Genomic DNA, 25,231 nt, shown 5'->3' on the forward strand with positions numbered 1-25,231 from the left:
AACCCCCCAAGGCTCTTTAAAACAGAGTCAGTCTCACACACACATTCACATCCTGGTGGTGATGAGCTACACTGTAGCCACAGCTGCCCTGGGACAGAGGTGAGTCTTCCGTACACAGACACCAGCAGTCCCTCCGAAGACCACAAGCAGGTTAGGTGGGTTAAGTGTTTTGCCCAAGGACACAACAACAGCATCAGACTGAGCGTGGCTCAAACCTGCAACCTTCTGATTACGGGGCGAGCACTTCACTCCTGTTCCACCTTCGCCCATGATGAAGAGGAAGAAGATGACATTCAGGCAGACCCTCAAATATAAAATATTCTAATAATCTATATTTGATCAGAAATGGTATCTATTGTTCAAGAGCCTCTCAAAAACATTCTACAGTCATCTGGTTTTATAAAAAAATACTTTAATAATCGTGATATGTTCTGTATTGTTCTGTATTATTCTACAATGATGTAATGTTTGAAAATTAGCTAGATTATTCTAAAGTGTCTTATAATTATCAATAGTATTTAAAAATAATGTTTATTGAACTTGTTCATGTTTTTTATTTTATTTTGGGATTTCTTTTACCAGAACAGGGCCAACTTCCATATTTGATTACTTCGTTTTCTATAATTTTCTGCATGAAAATAAATATTTTTGAAAATTGTAACAACAGACAAAGACTTTGGTTATGTACCACAACAACACCCTAGGGTTAAACGTTTAAATATTTAACCACTTCAATGAGTGCCCTATAAAGCGTCAAGGACTCTGATAATAATGGTAAAGTTAATAAAGGGACCATTTGCTTATTAATGCTTAATAATGCACTTAGTAACATTAATAAGGGACTATTTGTTTATTAATACTTAAGTATGATCTAATTAACATTAATAAAGGGATCCTTTGTTTATTAATGCTTAATAATTCATTAAGTAACTTAATAAGGGATCATTTGTTTATTAATACGTATGAACTAAGTAACGTTAATAAAGGGACAATTTGTTTATTAATGATTAATAAATCACTAAGTAATGTTAATAACTATTATTGTAGTGTTACCTTTGTTTCAAAATGAGACTAATGGGGTTGTTGTCTAATTCCCCAAAGAGCAGAGACAAACGCTGGGTTGAGAGAAAAAAGGAAGAGCAGCAGGGGTACTTGAGCTTTATTTAGCTATGTGCCTTTAATTCACACGGGGATTGGATGCCATGTCGTTTGTTCCTAACCACAACATTAAAAAGACGGAGGCCTCTATGATGTTGCCACGGTAACGCACATTGTGCCTTTAATGACAGCCTCTGCTCACACATCTTTTGCCTGATCACTTGCTGCCCCGATCACATCCAGCTGAACTTCCTCCAGGGGTGATTTCCTTCCCACTAATCCAAAACATTATTATTTATTTGCACTTGAACGATCGGCTGACTGTTCATTTATTAATTTTTTTTTGCAGGCGTGTTGCTGTTGAGTCTGCATGTACCAGCACGTGTTGCTGTTGCTCGGCTTTACGCGCGTGTTCCGCACCGGCGCGGATAATTCGGCTGACCATCACCTCTCGCGCTCCCATGTGGATTTAGTTATAAAGCGGCTGAGTTTGGGGGGCTGGGAGCGCCGACTGAGACGACACAAACAGCATGGGTATTTCTATCACGTTTATCCGACCATCCACCATCCAAATGGTTATGGAGTTGCTTTCGTTTTCAGCTCATATTTGTATGGCCTAAGGCAACAACCCATAGTAATACCCAGTGGCAGGCAGGGCCCAAGACAAATGTACACAGCTGACGTGTGTTTAATGTCTTCACTCGATTAAGGTGAGCGTGCATGTTTGCGTGATGTTATTCCAATTAACGCTCCGGATTCCTTCCCGCTGCCATTCATAATCAATACTCCATCTAACGCGAGTGGAAACAGGAACATGTGCACGGGCGCATTCATCATCCTTTTCCTGAATTATCTCTATAAGATGACAGTCTGTGCATGCTTAATTGCAAATTCAAAGGCTGAGAGGATAATAACTTGCGTCTGCGCACGAGCAGCGCGCTTGCACACGTGCGATGAGGATCTGCAGCCTCGGTTTTCTGAAAATAGAGACAAATTTTCACTTTCAACTCATTATCACCATATTAAGTCATTTAGAAACGGGACGCTTTAAAAGCTCGTTCAGCTTAATCTCAGATCTGAGCTGTGCAGACTTTACTCGTGGTTACCTTGCGCGCATTTGTGTGGTCTCTTCTGCTATGAGGATACTTTGTTATGCATTTTAATGTATTTAAGTACATCTTGGCCTGAGAACACCTTTGCTCAAAGTAAAGATTTATGCTCCTCTTGAAGAGACTCACCCCCATGACTTCTTTGCTTCTTCTTTTTCTTTAAAACAAGTCTTTTTAGGTTTTTTTTTCAAAAGAGAGATTATTCCAGCTATGGGCTACCTTGCAGGACCCCAAAATACTTAAAAAGAGCATGCATTCACATGTTTGGAGATCGTTTGGGGGGCCTAGGATTTCACAAAGACTTCAAAGGATGATGGGATAATTATTGCACTTACCACCAGGGGGAAGAAAAAAGGGAGAGACAGTCATATGGAGAGGGGGAGAGAGGAAGGAGGGGGAGAAAGGGAGTAATGAGTGTTCAAAATAGACAATAAATCTAATAGCGTGCAAATTGAATGGAAATATGCTCTCACAGGAACATCAAATTTGTGATTATTATGATCAACTTTGATGCTCTGATCTTTTCTGGAGGTCTTTTACAGTTGATTTAATGAGAATTTAATATTGTTAGAGTTTGAAATTGCCATAAATCTTCCCCTCTCTTTATTTATTTAGCTTTTTATTATTTGTTACAGCACCAAAAAATAAATAAAAAAGCTTTGTCCAGGTTGAGCAGCACAAGTGTGGCTGATGGCGCCGTGCTCGCTCTGATTAAATTGCAATCGATTCCCCTGCAAAATGTCAGGAAACGCAAGGGTCTAGTGCCATTTAATGTGTGTCAGATGAGAGCTGTAGGTAAGAGTTTGTGTTATCACTCATGTGTCACACAATGCGGAGAATGACAGGCCGGTGCCAGGGGTTTAATTGGCATTAGCACTTGTGGTGTGGAGCGCAGACAGAGTCTCCTAGGCAAAGCCCAGCAGATGTGAGTCTAGAGAAGCAGTCGACAGGCTTTGAAGGGAAGCAGTTATATATTTACTGACTGAGGAGTACTTTTTTTCCCATTTCAAAGCTTTACAGCAGTCTGAGGAGGGATGGGAGGTATGAAGTTTAAGAGAAATAAAAAAGAAACCATGAAAATAATGACTTGGCCACACACAAATCAGGATTAGCCAACGTCGGAGCTTTCCTGAGTGAAATAAAATCCCGAGTTGATAAAATCTGATTTTGTTGACTAATAAAACAGAGCCTATGATCAATACAGCTGTAAATTGCTTCTGCTGGAAAAAGGGCTTCGCCAGAGCTGAATAAATATAATCATGCAAAGCAGGCCCTCCAGAGGCTATTGGACATCTAGTACCTATTCAGACATGTGCCTATTGTTTTCCAACAGAAAGACTCTTGAGCTACGTCAAAAAATAACAACTGATGCAGGAGCAAAGGGACAGGACTTAAAATACCCTGGCTGACAAAAACAATAAATATTAATTAGGGCAGTAATTGGCGAGGAGGAGGCAGCTAGCCCTGGTCTGTGTGCTCAGTTTAAGGTTTCAAAGACAGAGGATATTATTCTTTTGGATTACCTAAATGGCTTTGCTGGGGAAAAGCCATTAATCAAAGGCACCCTCTGGTCAGGAAATAGCTCCATAGAAAAATATCTACAACCTTCTGATTTTGGCGCTGAGATTTCTGGCGAAGCTGTAAAGCACGGTGTCATGAATGACTGGCCCCACTCCAAACCCATTAATGATGTGATGATTGAACTCTCATTCACAGAATAACCCGGGACACTCAAAATGTCACATCGGGTTTGTCAACAAAAGGTTGTCGGGGCGAGGTCAAGGTCACCCGATGGAGACGTTGGCGATGTCGCTTGTTAACGTTTTGACTCTTTGAGCCATATTCGCCGCTATTTCTGGCAAGCGGCTGGCCGCGGTCGAACACACACTCTCACACTACATTTAGTCATCTTTGAGTTTGATTTGCAGAAAGCAGAAAGTCGCCTTGGAAACAAAACCTGCTGTGTCAAACTTTAACTTTTGAGAAGCGTGTAGCTGCGCTGAAACACATTTTATTTAATATAAGGTGTATAGAGTCACCCACGCAGATGAACAGCTCCTTTTTCTTATGTGTTTTAGGATTTTCCTCAGTGAGTGTTTCATTTATGTAAAACAGTTTCCTCTGGATGCTGTCCTCCTTTGAATTGACAGTTGGGGGTTCTCCGAGATTCCCACATGAAGCACGACGGATAAAAAAAGTGAAGCAACGTCAGATAATTTATTCTGCTTTGTTTCCTTGTTTCTTCCTTTTCCTCCAAAGAGGAGAACAAACCGCAAAACACCCAGTGTGAGCTAATTCATCAGATGTAAATGAAAGGGAATATTTGATGGAGCTGGAAATTATTGGTATCCTTTTGTTATTGAACCAGAAACCCCACAATAGTTTCCAAATCACCCTAAAATCAACAGAAGTACTATTATTAATATATTTTCTGAACATCAACTGATGAAAATGATCTTCTTCCAGTTGTTCCAGGATCAGGGTTCATGGATAGCCAGCCGTGTGTGTTGCAACCGAGACAAAGCCTTCTGCATTTTCCTGTTCCTGAGATTTTGATCTACTCCACCATCTAATTACAGGACCAACCCTCCTACTCGGTTTTTATGATTTACGTTCAACAACGGTGTCATCTTGGGTTGTCATTGGCTCAAACAGGGATGCTGCGTGACCTTGGACTTGATTTCTAATCGTATTAGAAGTTTTTCTGGCTCTTTGCTTCCAATTTGTATTATCTGACTCTTCAGTTTGATCCCAGTTTTCCTCTTTCAGTAAGGTTGGCTACAACCTGATATATCTTAGCCTTCCATGAGTGACGGTAACAGAGGAATTGCGGGTTCAAACCCTGCTCGGACTGTTATTGTTTTTTCCTTGGGCAGGACATTTTAGCCGCATTGCATGCTTGTAGTTTGCATTTTTGCATCTATTTGTGCTATCATATGGGCCTCTACTGCCTCTAGAAACACTCCAGATGTGAAAAAATCCATCCATCCATTTTTTTAAGCTTTCAGTTTTAGGAATTATGTGCCTAAAACGAGCCGTTTCAAAAAGTTCCCATCTGTGATGTCACAAACAAGGAAATTAACGTATAACCACATCTCACCCAGAGTGCAGATGCAGAAGGAGGAGGGTCAGCTCTTCTCCAAGCCCCTTCTGGATATCGGAGCTTCTTAGTTTATAGCAGCCAATAAGGGGATGGATGGGCGTGGCCTGCTCCAGCTTGTTTTCTTAAAGTGACAGAGTCCTGAAACAGATCATTCTGGAATGTACTGAAAATGTCAAGAATAAACCTGCTGAAATCACTTCATGTGAGAGGGATTTGGTACAAGGAACTTCATAAACATGTTTTGTATCGACCACATTATTAATATAGCTTCAAAAATGTCCCAACATGTCTCCTTTAAACATGCCGGACAATAACTGTCTTTCCACTCTTTGAAGACCACGCTTGAAAGGAAATGCCAGAATTTCATTGATGGATTCACCTTCCCGTTCTTTTTTTTATGTTTATCAGGTTTTCAAGTTATGTCATTGTTGCTTGATGAGTGCAAACAGTTTGATCCACATGTAGATTTTGATGTTTTCTTTCATGAATATAAAATAGTTTGTGTCTCATGATGCTTTCTAAGTAATAAGAACACAAGCGTGGGAAGATGAGAAGGTAATCAGGACGAGTTGGAGGGTTTTTATGTGCAAGTTTGCTTGTAGTGTCTGTTTGGTGGTGCCTAAGATTATGCATCATCCAAGAATAACCTAATATGTTCAAAAAATACAGTTTCACAGTGAGCTTGATCGCTTATTACATTACAGTTTTGAGATTTTCAGCTTTGACTTGTCTGAGTCTGCATTGCACGGTCTATCAGCATGCAATGCTTTTATAGACCACAGAAATAGATTATTAGATTAGACATTTATTTCTTTTCTAGAGGTTTGACAATAAAAACTTTTCCTGTAGCTGAAACTCATGAGTTGCAGAATGCTGACAAAACAGTTCCTACATTATTTTGTTTCTTTGTGAAGAATTACTGTGAAAAAATAATAAGCTAATTATTATTAGTAAAAAGAAAAGCTAAAACTAGCTTAAAGTTGTTTAAAGAACAAATATTACAGCTTTCACCCCCCCCCCAAAAAAAAAGGCTAAGAAAGCAAAGCTTAGTGGCAAATACCAGCAGAAAATAGGTTATTTTAGAAAAGAAGGGAGATTTTCATGTTTCATGCAAAATTGCCTGAAGATAAACTTCTTAAAGTGGTTGTCAAATGCTGTTCTGAAGTCACGCTGAACCTCACATATACAGATCTTCCTGATGCCTCCTTTCTTAAGAGGGAAAAACACAAAAACAAATATCTAAAATGAAAACTGTTTAATTATGAAACAAAATAGAATTTGCTCAGCTGAGGTGGTGTGAGAGTCACATCTTTAGGGCAGGAAATGCAAACAACATTGGAACAGAAAGATCAAAGCAAACAGATAAACATAATTGGCTGGCGAGGACGTCTGCGTGTAGCTTCCTGGGTTTTTCTGTTGATCTTGTGGGTGGAAATCCATCCCTCCATTTGGACCAGTGGATTGCTGCCCTGGCATTTTGAGTGGAGGAACTGTACTCAAGAGATAGACGGAGGGAAAACACATGAAGAAAATTTGCAATTAATGGACATAACTCATGCTCACATGGTATCCAGGCAAAGTGTTGACGCACCTGATGAAATCTATTAATTCTGGGATTTGGGGTCTAATTTCAGAACCGGAATCGTAAAAATACAAAGGTTTTGAACATGCAGCACTTTTAAAGTATCTCTCTGCCTTCTCTGTGTGTTACTGTGTAAAGGTATTAAACACCATTATCTGTTATAGCCTCAATAAGGAAAAATAAAGCTGTCCCCCTTTAGGATTACTGCCACTTACCCACTAGCATCGGCTCCACTTCACTCTGCTCCACCCGCCCCAGTCTGGCTGCGTTCATTCCACACTGCCTTTGAAATGTGGACGTGATTGAGCACATAGGCGGTCTGTAGCCTATGTGTCATGAGCACATCTCTGAGCATGTAGGTGGGGAAAAGAGCGCAGAGAAGTCCTCGGTGTCTCCATTATTACAATAACAAAACTGCTCTTGCTTTTGTAGACTCTGGCTCTGATTTAGCATCCTGCTTTGCTGTTTCTGTCTGTGTGTGTGTGTGTGTGTGTGTGTGTGTGTGTGTGTGTGTGTGTGTGTGTGTGTGTGTGTGCGTGCCTCATCACAGCAGTGAAAGACAGAGAAAAACGGCTTCAGTTAGAGGCTTGTTAACTCCGCAGCGCATGTGAGAAGCCCCCGCGGACTGATTCTATCCACCAGTTGGAGGCTTCCCCTTAAGGTAGGTGTGATTTTGAGCCAGCCAATCAGCCAGCAGTGCGTATGTCGGTCCTGTTCGGCTCCATGAAGACCGCCTTGGAAAGAGGGTTAAAAAGACGTCCAGTTGCGTGCAGGAAAATCCAAGGCTATTTAAATGAGAACACTCCCAATTTAAAGGTTTCTTAGCTAAATTTGACAAAACTGCTTGAACATTTCTGACTTTGGAATTGTTTTAAAGGTCAATTTCACTGAGAAACCATTTTTTACTCTCTTTTTTTAAAAATGATCAGTCACTCTGAGTTTAATATGCAAGCTGATCATGAAAATAGTCTTCTACCCCTGTTAGCTTCTGGTAGAAAATAGGCCCTGGAGGTCTAGAATTTGAAAATCCTGACAGATTTGCAACAGATTGTCACTTAACATTCATGGACACTCCCATTTTGACTCGTGATGGGGAAGGCTGTTGTTGTTTTAGCATCCAGGAGAGAGCAGCGTGTGTCTCAGCTAGTTAACGCTAACTGTTAGCATTAGCAACTTCAAAACACGGCAGAACTCCTTCAGGCTTGTGTTATTTGAAGAGATAAAACATCAACGTTTGAGTCAGTGGTAGCGTCGCGCTGCTGTTGGCCAATTAGAGATGAGATGTCCAAATATTGGGAAACAAGACTCCGAATCCTGCCGTCTTTTGTCACTTTTTTCTCTGACTGATGTTTACATCCTCAGATGTTAACACGAGAGCTTTTATCCCACAGAGGTCAACTCACAAGGCATTTATTCCTACTAGATACCACTGCAGATGTATTAAAATATGACTAAAATTGACCTTTAAGAAAACAGCCTATGCTCACATTAGCCATCAGCTAATTATTCTTGTAGGACGTAAACTCTATTTCTCTATTCAGCAAATGCTCTGTGATAGGATTTTAATAATTTATAACTTTTACACAGAAACACACTTCAAAATGGTAAAAATTCCTTCTAAGTTAGTAAAAATGGACTATTTTAGCATTCCAAAAGGTCAGAATGTCTGAAGAAAAGTTAAAGTGACAATGTGTAGTTTATACTATTAATCTCTGGAAATATCCATCGAAATGTAAATGCATTAAAAGATGCCCAGTTGTTGAAAAATATTTGCAGTTTTATAACATATCACCATAAAAATGTGTTCTAAAATACATGGAGCGGATCTAAGTCTCTGGGTGACGCCATATTGGATGCCATGTTTTCCTTCTACGGAAGCCCGTGAGGACAAAACACAGTTACTGATTTGTAACAAATGATTACAAAACTTTCACAATAAATAAACTGTTGTTTTACGCATTTACCTCTTCACTCGTTGCCACTGATGAAAGAGAATCTGATGTTCTTGTTATTTTGCTGGAGGTTGTGCTCCCAGGGATTTTTGACCCTAATGGCCATCCGTTGGTAAGGTCCTACTCAAACACAAAAGTCATCCTTGCTTACAATCATTTAGGTAAGTACTGCTCCCTATTGCCTGGGAAAATACACTCTTTCCCTTTAAGTACTTTTTTGTACCGGTGCAGCAGTTCAAAAAATGTCCACTTGTGCAGAAACTGGGATTTGGATCAATTCTGATGCACGGAGATGCGGTTAAATCAGACACAATGTGAGAAAGTAAGCCACAAACATAAGAAAGGAGCAAATATGGCATGCATTGTTGTTGCAAATCTTCTGTGAATTATTGCAGCTAAGATTTATTTTTTCCTCAGTGACCCTGCATGTACCTGTAAAAGCTGCCATCCTTTCATCATGCTCATTGTGTTCTTTTGGATTATTTTAGAACTGATTATCTGCAACCAGCTCACACCTTGTCTGCTTCACATCTTCTTGACCTCATAAGTCTCTCCGTCAAGGTCAAAGAATAATGGTTATGAAAGGAGAGCGAGCGAGAGAGAGGGAGAAAAAAACACAGCACAGTGCTTTATAGTATTCACATCCTGCTGTAATCTCCTCTCTCAAGATGACGGAGGGAAAGGATCACACATGACGGAGGAGTCTTTAAAATGGATTGGAAAAATATGACGAGAGCCCACGCAATCACTCCTCCCGCTGGTGCAACAGCTAAATCCCCCCAAAAGGAAACTCCTCATGAACATTCAGGTTATTTTTTTTTCAGGGAACCTCAAACTGTGTTCAGATTCTCATTTCTTGTACCTTTGGTGCAAATCCGCTGGAGCGCCAAGGTAAGCACGTCGACCAATCAAGTAGCCAGAAACCCAGTCTGCTGCCGCTCTGCCGGCGTTGCAATTTCCACCCCTCTGATAGGCCCTTCCAGTTTCATCTAATTTAGATGAGTTCAACATTAAATTAAACACGTATTAATTTCATTTGTTTCAGTTTAATCAGCGACATGACTTGTTTAGTCAGAGCAGCAGGTGGGTTCACAGAAATGCTGGGATTGTGGGATTTAAGAGTCATGCTGGCTGGTTATGTTGCATATCCCTCGCTAAAGGGAGAAAGAAATAAGGAACTGAGGGAATGTAAATGCTCCCTCACCTCATCTAAGCCAGAATGAAACTCCATTTTAGCAGCCATTTTCATCCATACACACAAAGTTTTCAGGGAAGGCAGTTGTGAAAGGAACACATTTGCTTTCACGAATTGCATGAAATCCTGCCGGGGGTTTGGTGATAAAGATTCAGGGTTTGAGAAGCCTCACACTTTTCTCACTGAAGCTCTGACAGAAGAAGAAAAAGAAGCAGGCGGCGTGACCTTGAAAAGATGGCGGTTTAATTACCAAGGTTAAAATATCTGGAGCGATTAATATTATCATTCTTCTTCTACTGTTTTTTTCTGGGTTACTTGCAGTGTCCTTGTTGCAGACGGATCACAATGAGAATGAAAATGAGAGTTGGATGAAGAGGGGAAATTGCATCATGGTCTGCTCTGGAGTCAGACCCAACCAAAGCTGGCGGCTTTAAATTCTTTTTTTAGTTGTGCTTCCTGTTTTCTCTCTGTTTTCTGTTATTTGGCTTAATTGTAATTTTAGGTAAACAACTAACAGATCCCACACGGTCTAACTTAAGACGTTTCACAGTGTCACCGTCCCACAATGAACTGTGTGCAGAACTTAATTGAGGAAAGATGCATTCGCTGAATCTGGCGGAAGATCGACCAGATGGGGGAAAAAAGCGGAGCTGCTGGAATCGGATCTTGGTTGCGGTCACGGCTCTGGGGCCAATATTGCAAACAGTGTTTTGATTCAAATACAAACAGTTTTAATCCTCCCACAGAGCAAAACATGTACTTATTCAAATTTACTTCCAGTTATTGCATCAAACAACAAAGTGGACGTTACTTTTCCAACCCGCTCTTGCTGCTAATAGAAGTTGTGAATGATTTATACCACAGAGTTTGGCATGCCATGGCTGTCTGTCAGCCAGTTCTTTGATTGTGGTTTATTGCTTTCATTATGTCTTGCTGACACAAATTTAGCATTCAGGTCAATATTGAGCTCAGCCTTAACTTTAATGAGCCTCGACTCAGCACCATACACGCTCCGAGGTTTCTTACTTTGATTACGAACCATTATCATACTTGCACTATGAACATGGAGGTCACTGAATCTTTGCAAACTGATACTCTTTTCTTTGTACACTGCGTTGAGTTTAACCCTTTCATACCCATGCCAAGAAAATAATGATTTCTTTTGATCCCTTGATGCACTTTTTTACAATTTAGTTTATTAATTATGGGTTTACATATTTATAACAGTTTGAAATGTTTCTAAATAAAGTAACACCTAATAAGTTTCCACTTCTCTCCTCTACTGGTTTAAAATGGAATTACAGCTGTTGTAATGAAAGGTCAGAAAAAGGTGTTGTCTTTTGCACGATTTTATAAGTGGATGTTTACTGGACGTTCAGAAACAAACAAAAACGTTTTTGGATTTTGCTTCCTACTTCTGGAATCATTCAAATTGAGAGGAGACACTTGAGGTGGCTTGGGCATCTGGTCATGATGCCTCCTGGATGCCTTCCTGGTGAGCTTTTACGGGCACGTCCAACCGGGAGGAGAACTAAAGGAAGACCCAGGAAACGCGGGAGGGACTGTTTCTCAGCTGGCCAGGGAACGCCTTGGGATTCCCCCAGAGGAGCTGGCCCAAGTATCTGGGGAGAGGGAAGTCTGGGCCTCTCTGCTTAGGCTGCTGCCCCTATGACCTGACCCTGGATAAGCGAATGAAAATGGATGGATAGATGGATGAAACAGAAACCGAGTGTAGGCTGTGCTACTGTTCTCTCTGGTATTAGTTATTTGTTTGTCTTGTTCACGCTTTCTTCGCTTCACCTCCAAAGACAGTCTCTTCCTTTGACTTCCATGCTCCACCATGCTGCCAAGCAAACAGCTTCTTCTTTTTGCACTTTTTATTGACAGACTGAAAAAGCTAACGGTTAGCCTTAATATTAGCTTCCGAGACAGAAAAGCCATGAAGCAGGCCGAGACGTCCTACCGGTGCCTGTAACCATAAACGTTGACAGACTGCTGTCCAATGTGGAGCTGTTCAAATCTCTGGCCCAACAACTACTGAAACCAGTTTGAAATCAATCTCTTAAAGTTTTAAAATGCTTTAGTGTTGCTTTAGCACAAAATTATTCTTAACTTTTAATAATGTTTCTGAGTTAATACATGCAGTGTCCAAACATTTCACCATATGGCATTCCATGAATAATTAGGCTGGCTTCAACTATGAAACCTTATTTAGAATTCCTATGATTTTTTTATTTTCATTTAACAATTTGGTCAATACCTTGTATATATGTAGCATAACGTGCGAAAAAATTACATATTTTGTTCAATAAACACATTTTTTGTGAGGAATTATTGTAGTTTTGATAACTACTAACAAGTAGTAAGTCACAATGTTAAAAAAAAACAGTGAATTACATTTTCATCTTTAGCTGTCGGTTCAAAACCTAAGTAGATTCATCTCTTCATCTTTTTCTTATAAAGGTATTTTGGAACACTGTAAGGACAAATTCTCACTATTAGCTCCCAATACATTTTTGGGAGTTTGTCGTTTTTCTTTTGTTCAATCTCCTAAAATCAAACTGCACAGCATGCAAATGTTGAGCGTTTAATGCTGAAATCTTTAAGAAGCACAACTTTTTTTCACGTCTTGTCAAACCTTTTTTAAACTTGCCCTCGGAATTGTTTTGTGGATTCAGAACAAATTGAGTTCATTTCAAACGAGCTGCACTAAGCTGTCTGCTATGTGCAGAAAAAAAAATAACATGTTCACATCTTGAGATGCGTGATTCAGCCAGTGGTTAAATGCCTTGGTTTTTAAAAGCTGGACTCAAAGATGCGAGCAAAATAAAAAGAAATTTGAGCTGGCTTGCATGCTTCTGCAGGTAGCAGGTAATTACTGGGTATGAAAAAGAGTCATTAATTTGCTAAAAGATGCATAAAACAGATGCTTTCAAGGGTGATTAAAAATAGAGTTTATTAAAAGAGTAAAAGGACTAAGATGATAACCTCACACTGTTCTTCCTGCTTGGCATGCTGGCCTTCTTGACTCATATCACTTAGCCTGTGGTGATAACACCCTGATATTATGTATGGCACATAAGGTTTTATTTTCCCGCTGACAACATGGTGATGAACCAATATCCCTAACAGGTATGAACAGCAGAGCCAGAACACCTTCATATATTTTTATTCTAGCAATTGTGAGAAGTAATTTTTATTTTCTTGTTTCTCATTTCACATAATTAGTCTGAAACTGGGTCATAAATCGTATTTGCAAATTGGATCCAGTTATTTTTATTCCATTTCATGTTGCACACTCTTGCAAAATTGTGAATTTTTAAACTTAGTTGAATTCAATTTCAAATCACACATGCATAATGTCTCTTCCTTTCACTCTGCTCAGGTGGTTACTTACATTAAGATTTCTTATTTGATGCCTTGTGAAGGCTCCTTAATTCTAATGTTATCCTACAAAATCCACCAATAGGCTTTTTGTCTAAATGCTGTTCTGTCTTTTATTGGTTTGTTTCTTTATATATTTTGGCCTGGCCTGCCCCTGGTTACAGTGCCACTCCACTGGCTGTGCTCACTGCTGTGTGTTAACAGTTGTCAGAGTGGTCTCTGTTGATTGTGATTCTGGCAAAGTGTGTGCACCGTTATTTCAATGCAGCAGATGCAGCGACGCTTCTTTGATCAGGAGGATATTCTTGTTTTTCTCTTGCAAATATACTTGTAATGATTTCTCTAGTGTTTGTATTCCGTCTGTTATGTGTCCAGCTGTGAGAAGTGCTGGTTGGGTGTTGATCGAGCTCACGTGAACATATTTATTAGACCGGTACAGTTGTAGGCACTAAACAGTCACTTGAAGTCATTCTTGATTGATCTGTGATTATTTGTGTAACAATCTGCTGAGGTGTTTTATGATTACAGCATAATTTTAATGAAGAATGCTTGATTGTGAAAGTAATTAAATTAGAAGCACAGCAACAACAATAAGTGAATCTTCTTGCCTTTTTTAAAATGAAATTACTAATTGTAGCTCCAAAAACACAAGGCACTCTGCATTTCTCTTATCAGAATATTTACCTTCAACCCTTTTTTCATCACCACCCTCTCCTTATTCTGTTCCTATTCTGCCTTTCCTGGGATCCATTGATTTCCCTCTTTCCTATTCTTTTTCTCTCTCCCATTCCTTACATTTTTTCTTTTCTCCTTTTAAACATATTTTTAATCATTTTTTAAAAATCTTTTTATATTTTAATGTTTTTGTTTTTGTGAAGCGCCTCATGATTTTTACCTTGAGAGGTGCTATATAAAAGATCATTTTCTTTTTCTTTCTTTCTTTCTTTCTTTCTTTCTTTCTTTCTTTCTTTCTTTCTTTCTTTCTTTCTTTCTTTCTTTCTTTGAGTGCGTAGTACACAAGCGTGCTGACTTTGACAGAGAGCATTGCATCATTGATTGCGACGCATGCTGGGACGCTGGTTGCTGTTTGTGCTTAAAAAATCTTTATTAAAAACGTTCAAACAAACAATTAAAAAACAAACACTTATTTGACTAAATTTACATTCACTGCTGTCCACATTAAATCTTAGTCTAAAGCATTAGGAGCATGAATAAATGTCAACAATCGTCCTAAAATGAACTTCTTTCATTTAAAAATGCATATTTTTCATAAAGGGTGCTTGAACCATTGCTCCACCTTCTTCTCAAAACTCTCACGCAACAATGAATTGTGGGTAATATCCTTGCCAAAAGTCTGCATCGATGCAGACTTGGGTGAAGTGCAGATCAAGGGTTCAAAGGGGGCGTGGTCACTTCTCATAAATGAGAATTTGGACACACTACTTGCTCGCACCCCTGGACTGGATCCCATAGTTGAAGCGCGCAAGAGTGGAACTGCGAGTTTTGGGCCTCAGTCAAGCATGATGAGATGATAGAAAACAGATGAGTGAAAAGTGACCTGCAAGGGAGAGATGATGGAACAAATGCTTGAAAAACAAAAATAAAAATATATTTCTTATCAAACAAAAAATTAAGCACAAAAACTCAAAATAAAGATAAATCCAGTAAAAAAAAAAAGTAATTTGCTGGTCTGCATTGCGTTTTTGACCCAAATTGCTAGCCGTCGGTAAGGTATTACTTAAACACAAAAATACTGCTTGCTTGCAATGACTTAGGTATATACTGCCCCCCATTGCCAGGGACAACACACACCATCACTTTAAGGCAATAAATGTGATAATTAGAATTTTACTTGAACGTATATTTTATATTACTATAGTTAGCTTTGTAAATAAGTGTCAAAAGCAAAGTGTTTGAAGGGTGAAAACGACAGAAATCCTTTGGGACGAAACTCGTGACTTCATCTTGAATGATTTTTTTTAAGATCATGAACAGAGTTAAAATAAAACTATTACAGCATTGTATGCAAATGTTTCAAAACTATGCAAAAGCTAAAAATAGCTGATTTCCCAGAGCGCTGTGATCATCCACTCAAGTGCTGTGACACCTTGTCTGTGCGTCTTTAAACAAATCACCCTGGTCCGGGGTCACGTGCGTTTCTGAAAATGTTCTTCGGTGCTCCGGGCCACACTCTTTATCTTCACCTTGTTTTTTATGATGATCTGTGATATATTTATTTTATGAGGCTTTATTATCAAACAGCTGCCTGTGAAAAAGAAAAGAAGGACAATGTTCATCAATACTTGTATGAATTCTAGAGCCTAGTGCGCCCAGAAATGAAACATAATCACAGACTACACGAGGATGAGCCCCGCGGTCACCTGAGTCTTTACTGTGTATTAACCATGGTGATAAACCACTGCTTGGGCTGATGTGACATAATGCGTGCCCAATTTGGCACAAATAGAGCTGTGATCTTTGGGCTTAAGTAAAAAAGTTCATGTAGATAAATGCTCTCATTATGGAGTCTAAAAGCTTTGCTTCCTGTGATATTTGCTGGACTTGTGCGGTGTGATGGTTAACCTACTTTCCTTTACTCTGAGGAGGAGGGGGGCTGCTGGCAGTCGCCTCTGTAATAATGGTTTGCCAGAGGACTGAGCTACCTCCAGAATAGACGTCGTCACGGTGCATGTGGATAGTCCCTCGCTTGCAACACCAAAACACTTGATTAAACAAATCAGGGCTGAGTGGAACTAACTCTAAGTGTGGCTAATATGAAAGGAAAAAACCCGCAGCGTCCATTTTATCAACAAGTGCTGATTGGTAGCCAACAGGTGACTGAAAACACACTCTGGTCAGGTGAGAGGTTTAAAGCTTTAAATGCATAAAATAAGATTTAATCACTAGTTGCTCCAAAATAAACACTCTTCTTCAGAGTGATGCTCAGAATGTTTTGAAGTGATATTCTGTGGACTTCTCAGCAATTAATTACTTACCTGGAGCAGAAATTACTCAGAGCACAAAGGTCCAGTTCCTAAGTGGATTTCTGCCATCCTAAAACAACCCTAATGTCAAACATTCAACAGTAAATGTTGTTTTGCAAATTCTACACTGGCGCCTTTTGAGCATTTGGTGTTTTTCACCCACCAGCTCATTTCAAATACTTGAAGATTGGTTTGAAACATCTTCTACTTATGATTTATGAAATTGATAAAAAAAGATAAACAAAAATACCCAAAGATAAGCAGCAGGCTCAACTTTTCTGTGAAAATGTGTACCTGGTTACCAGTTCTCCTTAAAACACTGTTGTGAACATGAAAATTAAAATGGTGGTATCATTTTGAGCATTTTAAGCAAAAATAAATAAATAAATACAAAACTTGAGAGTAAAATCATGCATGTGAAGATAAATGACAAAACATTAGAAATCACTTGTAGCCTTGCAGAATGTAAAACAGGTGTGTAATACAGTTCATTTACATAAACTATTTTAGTTTACACCCATTTCAGCCTTACAATTAAAGGGAGACTGGGCAGTTTAGGCTTGTTTTAGCACCCCCTAGTTCTGTTTAGTAGAACCAAAAGCAAAATGTTTTCTTCTCTGTGCGTTCGTACTTCTAAAACCTTAATATGACAGCTTAAATGTCTCCCCAGCCTTCATTAGTGTCTACAGGAATGATGCATCACTAAATGAAACAAATCATCATCTAAAACATGCAGGAAATGTGCTGGAAGCAGACTGCAGAGCCAGGTATGTTAGTCCAACAGAGCGGGCCGGCACTCTGCAGTTGCAAATGCGGTATTCTGGCCAGAGGGGGCGGTGGGGTCTGAGTGACATTTTATTAACCCTGTAAAGGGTTAGGGTTTGGTTTCTTCTTCATAACATGTTGTAGGTACACTTTAGTGTCTTTAGGGTAATTTTACTGGATCTTCACTGTGTGCGCCTGTCTGCATTTCAGCAGGTCGGCCTAAAAGGGTCATTTTCTGGGCTATTTCAGGAACCAACAGAGTGCCTGAACTGGGACATGGCCCAGTACAGTTGCTGGGTGCTGGTTGGTTGAATCTCAAAAGGAAATATCGGCAGAGGCTACCAAACAACCCACATTTGTAAAAATTTAAAAGGAAGGAAAAAACTAAACTCCCAACCCTGAAAAATGCTGTGGAAATCCCCTCAACAGTGTTGCAAGTCTCGCAGCTCTCAGAGCACTGTAAAAACATTAGAGCTCCTTTTGGTCTGCTTTTTACACAACACAGCCTCTTCCCATGCCAGGTTTGATTCAATTTTGACGTACTTTGACAGGATGAAACTTTAAAAGAGCGGTATCATGGAGTCTATGGAGTCGTCATTTGTTCAGAAATATGTTGTTTTCTTAAGACTTTTTATCGACCAAGGAAGAAGACGCTTGGATTAGCTGAAATCCTTGCTTCACCTGAGTGAATTCCACCCATTCCATCCCATAATCCTAGATTTCCAGCAAAGGCCCATGGGTCATGATGAAGAGGAAGAGAACAGCTTTAGAAACACGCATGCCACCAGCAAACTGGCCATTGGTGAATTGGCCATTGGTGAATTGGTGAATTGGGAGCATCCTGACATTTCCAGGCAATGAACTGGCCCACTCAGTGCTTGCCGAGTGTACACACACCAACGGCTGAGGTGCTAACACACACACTTGCATTTCTATGCGTGTGTGGACTTCTATTCCACTCATTTTAGTGACTCCACTATGTCTAACCCAAACCAATAGTTTTCTATTCCTAACCCAAGCCTAAACTAAAAGTGAATGCACACCATACCTTTAAAACCAAGTATTTGGGTGCTTAACACTGTGTGGACCAGCAAAATGTCCCCACAGTGTGGACATGTCCACAAGTTACAGGTTAAAGTTAAAATGTGTCCACTTAAACATATATACTTTATTGATTGATTAGCATTCAAATATCTCAGTGGAAAACAAAATATTAAAGAAATAAAACCAAAAAAATTATCACAAAGACAAAGCTAATCAAAAGGTGTTGGCTGAAGCATTTGCTTATTACGCCAACCCTTCTAACAAAGATCTATTTGCATGAAGCTCCAGTACACGGGAGCTGCAAGCAGAAAAAGAAACAAAGCAAAAAACAAACAAACATCTAAACAAACAAACAAACAAAACAAAAAACTTTCCACCTTAAGTAAGTAACTTCATCAATGCAAAACAATCAAGAGTTAGTGTTATTATTTTTGCTCTTTTCATTCTTGATTTTTATATATTTCTAATACTCTATTTTTAAACATGTTTTTAAACAAGGAAAATGAACTACACCTTTTGAAGTCACTGTCATCACTATTCCACAGGTTAACTCCTCTAACAGAAACACATCTCTGCTTTGTATTTGTCCTCATTCTGTTTTGTTAAAGAATTCAGTTCCCCTTAAGTCATATTGACTCTCTCTGAGTTTAAACTACTTCTGATAACTGCAGCAAAGCAAGTTATTTTGTGCTTCATACATTGTCTGTTCTATTTTAAATTCAATTAAATCATAAAATTTCAGGGTATTCAGATTAATAAACATAATGTTAGTTGGTTCTATATAGTTAGATTAATTATAATTCTTATAGCTCTTTTATGTAAGTTGAAAATAGGAAGAGTATTTGTTTTATATGTATTACTCCATGTCTCAAGACAATAAGTCATGTATGGAAGCAACAGAGTACACTAAAGTGTGTGTAATGATTTCTTGTTCAGAACATACTTTATTTTGTAGAGTTCAGCAATGGTTTTTGACATTTTTGTTTTCACATGATTTATATGAGACTTCCAACTCAACTTGTCATCAATTATCACTCCAAGAAATTTATTTTCAAACACTCTTTCAATTTCAATTCCATTAATCCTGATTTTAGATATAATTTTCATTTGTCTAGTGCCAAAAACAATCAATTTTGTTTTCTTTATATTTAACGATAACTTATTTATATCAAACCAGTTTTTTATATATATATTTAACTCCTTTTCCACTGTAGTCAGAAGCTGTTCTAGATTTGTACCTGAGCAATACAAAGTGGTATCATCAGCAAACAATACATATTTTAACAATTTGGAAACACTACATATATCATTTATATATAGTATGAATAATTTAGGGCCCAACACAGAGCCCTGAGGAACACCACTAGTAACTTTCAACTGCTTAGATTTTACATGATTAATTTCAACATATAGACATCTGTCATCCGGGTAACTTTTCATCCATTTGTATGCTATCCCTCTTTTGCCATATCTCTCTAGTTTATTCATTAATTTAGAATGATCAATTGTGTCAAACACCTTTCTTAAATCTATAAAAACACCAGCAGTATATTCCTTATTATCTATTGCATTAGATATCCCCTCTACAAGTTCCATCACTGCCATCGAAGTCGACCTTTTTGCTGTAAAGCCAAATTGGTTATCACTTAGGAGATTATGCTTCTCAACATATTTATCAAGTCTACTGACAAATAACTTTTCTAAAATTTTTAAGAACTGCGGGAGTTGTGTAGTATAGAGCTCCAGACCCCACGTGACTCTCAGTTAGTGGACGCCATTTTGGCATGCAAAAAAGGTAAACAAACGCGGATGTAACCATGAACATGAACGGGATCCGCTTGGATTTTACTTCGTCGGAGTTTACTTCACACTTTAAAACAGAAGAAATCGTTTTATATAGTCAGAAATTAAATAGACTAAACATCTCCGACCCTTACCGTGCCCCTGGGATACTTTTTAAAAACGCCAGAAGCTGTCGGAGCGGGCTTCTTACCGGCACAACACCGAACCTGACCGGGGAACCCCTTGGGATTTACCCGGAGGAGCTGGCTCCGGCGGCTGAAGAGAGGGAAGTCACGCTACTGCCCCCGCAACCCGACTCCGGATACGCGGATGAAAATGGATGGATGGACGGACAAATAACAGATTTACACGTAAGTAGTCTCGGTGAGACAGATAATAGCAATCCAAAGTGCTTTTTATGTGTGATCTGACAATTGATCAACCATTGCTTAAAAATTAAATACAGCTTAGCCGGTTAATTGCTGTGATCATAAAACACGTAAACGGCAGCACACAGAAATCACGAGGCAACATTTTACGCGATGTTTACTTGCTGCTGTGAGTAATAAGACAGAAAAAGCCACGCCAAAATAAGTTTAGGAAGCCCACTAAGAATCGTAATAAAAGCATTTAAAATAAATACCATATACAGATGAGGAAACGTTGGTTTAAGTACCTGATATGAAGTGGTCGCTGCATAAGCGAAAACCTTTACTCTCGGGATCCCACAGTTTCATTTTCGCCCGGTCACTAGCGCGTTTTATTACAATGATCCAACATTTGCGGCGCTCCGGATCTTGGGGAATCCTGTAGATGACTCATTCCTTATGTCGTCCGCATCTGTTCTGCATCCTGGGGCACAACAGGAATCTACCATATTTCCTGTTTGATTGAGTTTTCTATTAATAACAAATAGTCCCGCTGCCGGCTTCTGCATGCCAATATGGCGCTGTTTCGATTTGAACTGTTGCATGCCGGGAGAAGTGACGTCAACTCCCGGAGCTCTATATAAACCTGTATATATATATATAAGTCCTACCACTACTATACAGATAACACCCAGGTCTATCTGTCATTTCCACCAGACGACCACACTATCTCAGCACGAATATCAAACTGCCTCTCTGACATATCAAAATGGATGAAATCCCACCATCTCCAACTCAACCTCTCTAAAACTGAGTTACTTGTCATCCCAGCAAAACCATCCATACAGCACAATATCTCAATCCAAAATGACTTCCTATCTCTGGCTCCTTCAAAGACAGTTCGAAATCTGGGTGTTGTGATTGATGAACACCTGACCTTTAAAGATCATGTTACCTCTGTTGCTCGTTCATGCTGCTTTGCGCTGTATAACATACGAAAGATCAGACCATACCTAACACAACATGCCACCCAGCTCCTGGTGCAATCTACTGTCATCTCCCGCCTCGATTACTGCAATGCCCTTCTAACTGGTCTTCCAGCCTGTACTGTGAGACCTCTTCAAATGGTCCAGAACGCAGCGGCACGTCTGGTCTTCAATCAGCCAAAAAGAGCACACGTCACCCCTCTGTTCATTGAGCTCCACTGGCTACCGCTAGCAGCATGCATCAAATTCAAATTGCTAACACTAGCATACAAAGTCCGAGATGGTACGGCTCCCATCTACCTGAATCCTCTTGCAAAGGCTTACGTCTCGGCCCGGCCGCTTCGGTCATCACAGGATCGTCGGCTAGCAGTGCCTACACCACGCTCAGGACAATCCAGACTCTTCTCATGCATTGTTCCAAAAATGTGGAATGACCTACCAAGCACTACCAGAACAGAGGCTTCCTTTTCAATTTTCAAGAAACTCCTGAAGACCCCGCTCTTCAGAGAGCATCTTCTAAACTAACACCCTCCCTTCACCCGTCCCCCTCCTCTACTGTCCACTCCTTGTTCCCTACTCTCCATGACTGATGCCAATGTTGTTGTTGTTATTGTTGTTGTTAGCCTCAAGGGCAACATGCCGATTATCACGTGTGAGTCGCTTTGGACAAAAGCGTCTGCTAAATACATAAACATAAACATAAAGTCAAGTACACACACACACACGTGCGCGCGCACACACACACACACACACCTGAGCCATTGCATTTTGTGGTGACTTGTCCCCCTCCCAGAAATTTCCCAGAGCTCCTATGAGTACATAAACAAGGTGTTCAGTTAGGTCTTCTGAAGTCTTTAAACAGGAATATTTTAGTGATTCTGCTGCATGGCACCTCTAATGGGCAGAGCTTTGTCTGTAATTACACGAGGTCCCCTAACTCTGTGTACTAATAATCACAGAGGTGTAAATCGACCGACTCCACAGATACAATAAAGCTAACTGGAGAGTGAGAAAGATGTCAGCTGAGTACTCATCTGCATTATGTGCACCCACACGGTGCTCAGGCGAGGTTTAATCAGCTACAGAAAGTGAAAACACCTGTGTGGGCTCATTATGGCTGTCCGAGGGCTTTAACACTAATATAACTGATGCAAAATGGTAAACTTTTCAATGCAGCTCGGTACAATCCTCATCACAAAACCCCATTACTCTTAGAGGTGGTATGAAAAAGAAGAACACACTAAAAGGCATGAATACTGCATGTATTAAATATGATTTCATGGTTGTGTCAACAAGGATATTTCTGTATTTGTGAACCATACAACATTCTTTAGATCTGTCAAAACCCTCCAAAGATGCTTCTTTATTTTTCAAACTCAGACATTTTGTCCCACTTTCTTCACTTCTTACCAGAGGTGTGACCAAGTCACTGCTTTGCAAGTAACAAGTAAGTCACAAGTCTTTCCAGTCAAGTCTCGAGTCAAGTCCAAGTCAAAGACAACCAAGTCCAAGTCAAGTCCAAAGTCAATGATGTGGAAGTCCAAGTCAAGTCCAAGTCCTTAACTTTGAATTTTCATGTCATATTCAAGTCATCTGTCCAACTTCAATTTAATGACAACGATAATAAATAATTTCCAGAAATAAAACTTCGTAAAGCTTAATTTATTTGCTGAAACAAGCAGGAAGTGCCGCTGAAACTGATTCTAAACAAAGTGCTGCTGCATTTAGCGGTACAAGATCAAACCCAGAACGAAGAATGATTTGTGATTTTTGTCGGGCCACTTTTGTGCTAAAACATCAAATATGCTCAAGTTATCAAGTCAACAGCAAGTTGATTCAAGTCACAAGTCATTGGTGTTCAAGTCCGAGTCAAGTCATAAGTCTTTATAGATTTTATCAAGTCAAGTCAGAAGTCATTAAAATAGTAACCCAAGTCTGACTCGAGTCCAAGTCATGCGACTCGAGTCCACACCTCTGCTTCGTACTCCATTGAAAACGGTATGTGAGGCCCGGCTACTTTACAGCAATATCATATTGTTTCATATTTTTCCCAACTTGTTTAAAAAAAGTTTAATTTCTCCAGAAAAATAATCAAATGTTCCTTGTCACGATTTCAGTATAACTCTTCTACCAGAATGCTTTGTTTGTACATTTTGATTCTGAGACTGGTTGAACACAATCACATTCAAAATGCATGTATAAGGCACCAAGTTGTTCACAACCTCAACCATGCACTGTGTAAACAGACACATACACAACCAGAAATAAAAGCAAACTTATTTGGGAAAAAGCAAAAATCAGACGGTACCAGCTGTGATACCAGGTGCAGACGATTGCAGGTCTGGATGAGCTTGATGAGAAGATAAAAATGTCCATCTCCAGTTTTAATAAAACACAGAATTAAAAACAAGTCATATCCACACATACATCATTTCTTGATAACATAACATGTTGTGATTGATTTATGCATGTCTTTTTTTGTGTTTAATATTTGATTGATCTGGCCAATATGTTTTTGTTTATTTATGTGGCAGACACATTTATCCAAAGTGATATACAATTTTTAGCCTATAGAGCATGTTGTGATCTGGGGGGAAACCCCACGCATGGACGGGGAGAACATGCAACTCCACCTTCTTGCTGTGAGGCAACAGTGCTAACAACTGCATCACCATGCAGTCTAATAGAAGGTTACCAATAGGCAACTGGTCCACCCAGGTGTGGGACACTGAGAACCCATTGTTTAATGTTTATTTCTGATTATAATCAGTCACTCTGAGTTTTTAATGCAGGCTGAGCATGAAAACAGTCTCCTACACCTATCGCCTGCATTAGCTTTTGATAGAAAATAGAGGATGAAACTCTAGGATTTGATCTACGTCACACTGTCACTTAACAATCATGGACTCACCCATTTTGACTCGCATCTGGGAAGGCTGTTGTAGGTTTAGTGTCCAGGAAACGTCAGCGCCCCTCCTGACTAGTAGAAGCTAACTGTTAGCGTTCACAACTTCACCACATGGCAGAACTCCTCCAGGCTTGAGGTATTTGTGGAGATAAAACATCACCATTGCAGGGCAAATGGAGTCAGTGGTAGAGTCAAGTTGCTGTTATCCTAATCAGAGGTGAGTTGTCCAAATATCAGGAGATAAGACTCCAAATCCTGCTTTGTTAAGCTCTCCTCTGATGTGGCATTCTGCTAGTTCCTGAAACAAGCGCATCAGAGTGTTTTATCCCCAGAGTACGACTTGCAAGGCATTTATTCTTGCGAGAGACACTATACAGTATGTGTTGATTACTCGAGTGAACCACATCTTTACAAGCTTTCATCAACTTACCTGGGGTGACCCCTTTGCACAACCAATAAAGTCTCTTTTTTATCCTAAAGACATGCATATATGTTATCATTCAGAATGAGTTAATCCAGTTTGGATACATTTCAGTAAGATGAAGGGAAACTTTGATACTCAAATGGACAAATACAGAAGGATCACATTTCAGTGTAAACATGATGTCCAGAATATGATCAAAGCTGCAGTAAGACTTAAATCCGGGACACTTTCAGCTACAGGGGCCTAAAAACAACCAACTAAAAGCAACTCTTGCTAATATATTTTTTAATTTATCCTAAAAAAAAAGTTAAAAATTAAAACCCTCAGGGTCAAACTAATTGGTTAAATGACGCAAAGAAACATTTGCGCAAGAACTAGAAACTAATAATCAGATTTGAAAACAAATAAAGACTGAAATGCAACACACGTATGAACCAAAACTCCTGCAATAAAGACACTTAATGCCTGTTTTTATTTTTCATGCCTGGAAATCATACATTTGAGCCTCGAACCAGATCAATGCAGTAGGCGTGAGAAAGGCAAAAGG

This window comes from Nothobranchius furzeri, chromosome 14 (assembly GCF_043380555.1).
Source record: "Nothobranchius furzeri strain GRZ-AD chromosome 14, NfurGRZ-RIMD1, whole genome shotgun sequence".
NCBI lineage: Eukaryota > Metazoa > Chordata > Actinopteri > Cyprinodontiformes > Nothobranchiidae > Nothobranchius > Nothobranchius furzeri.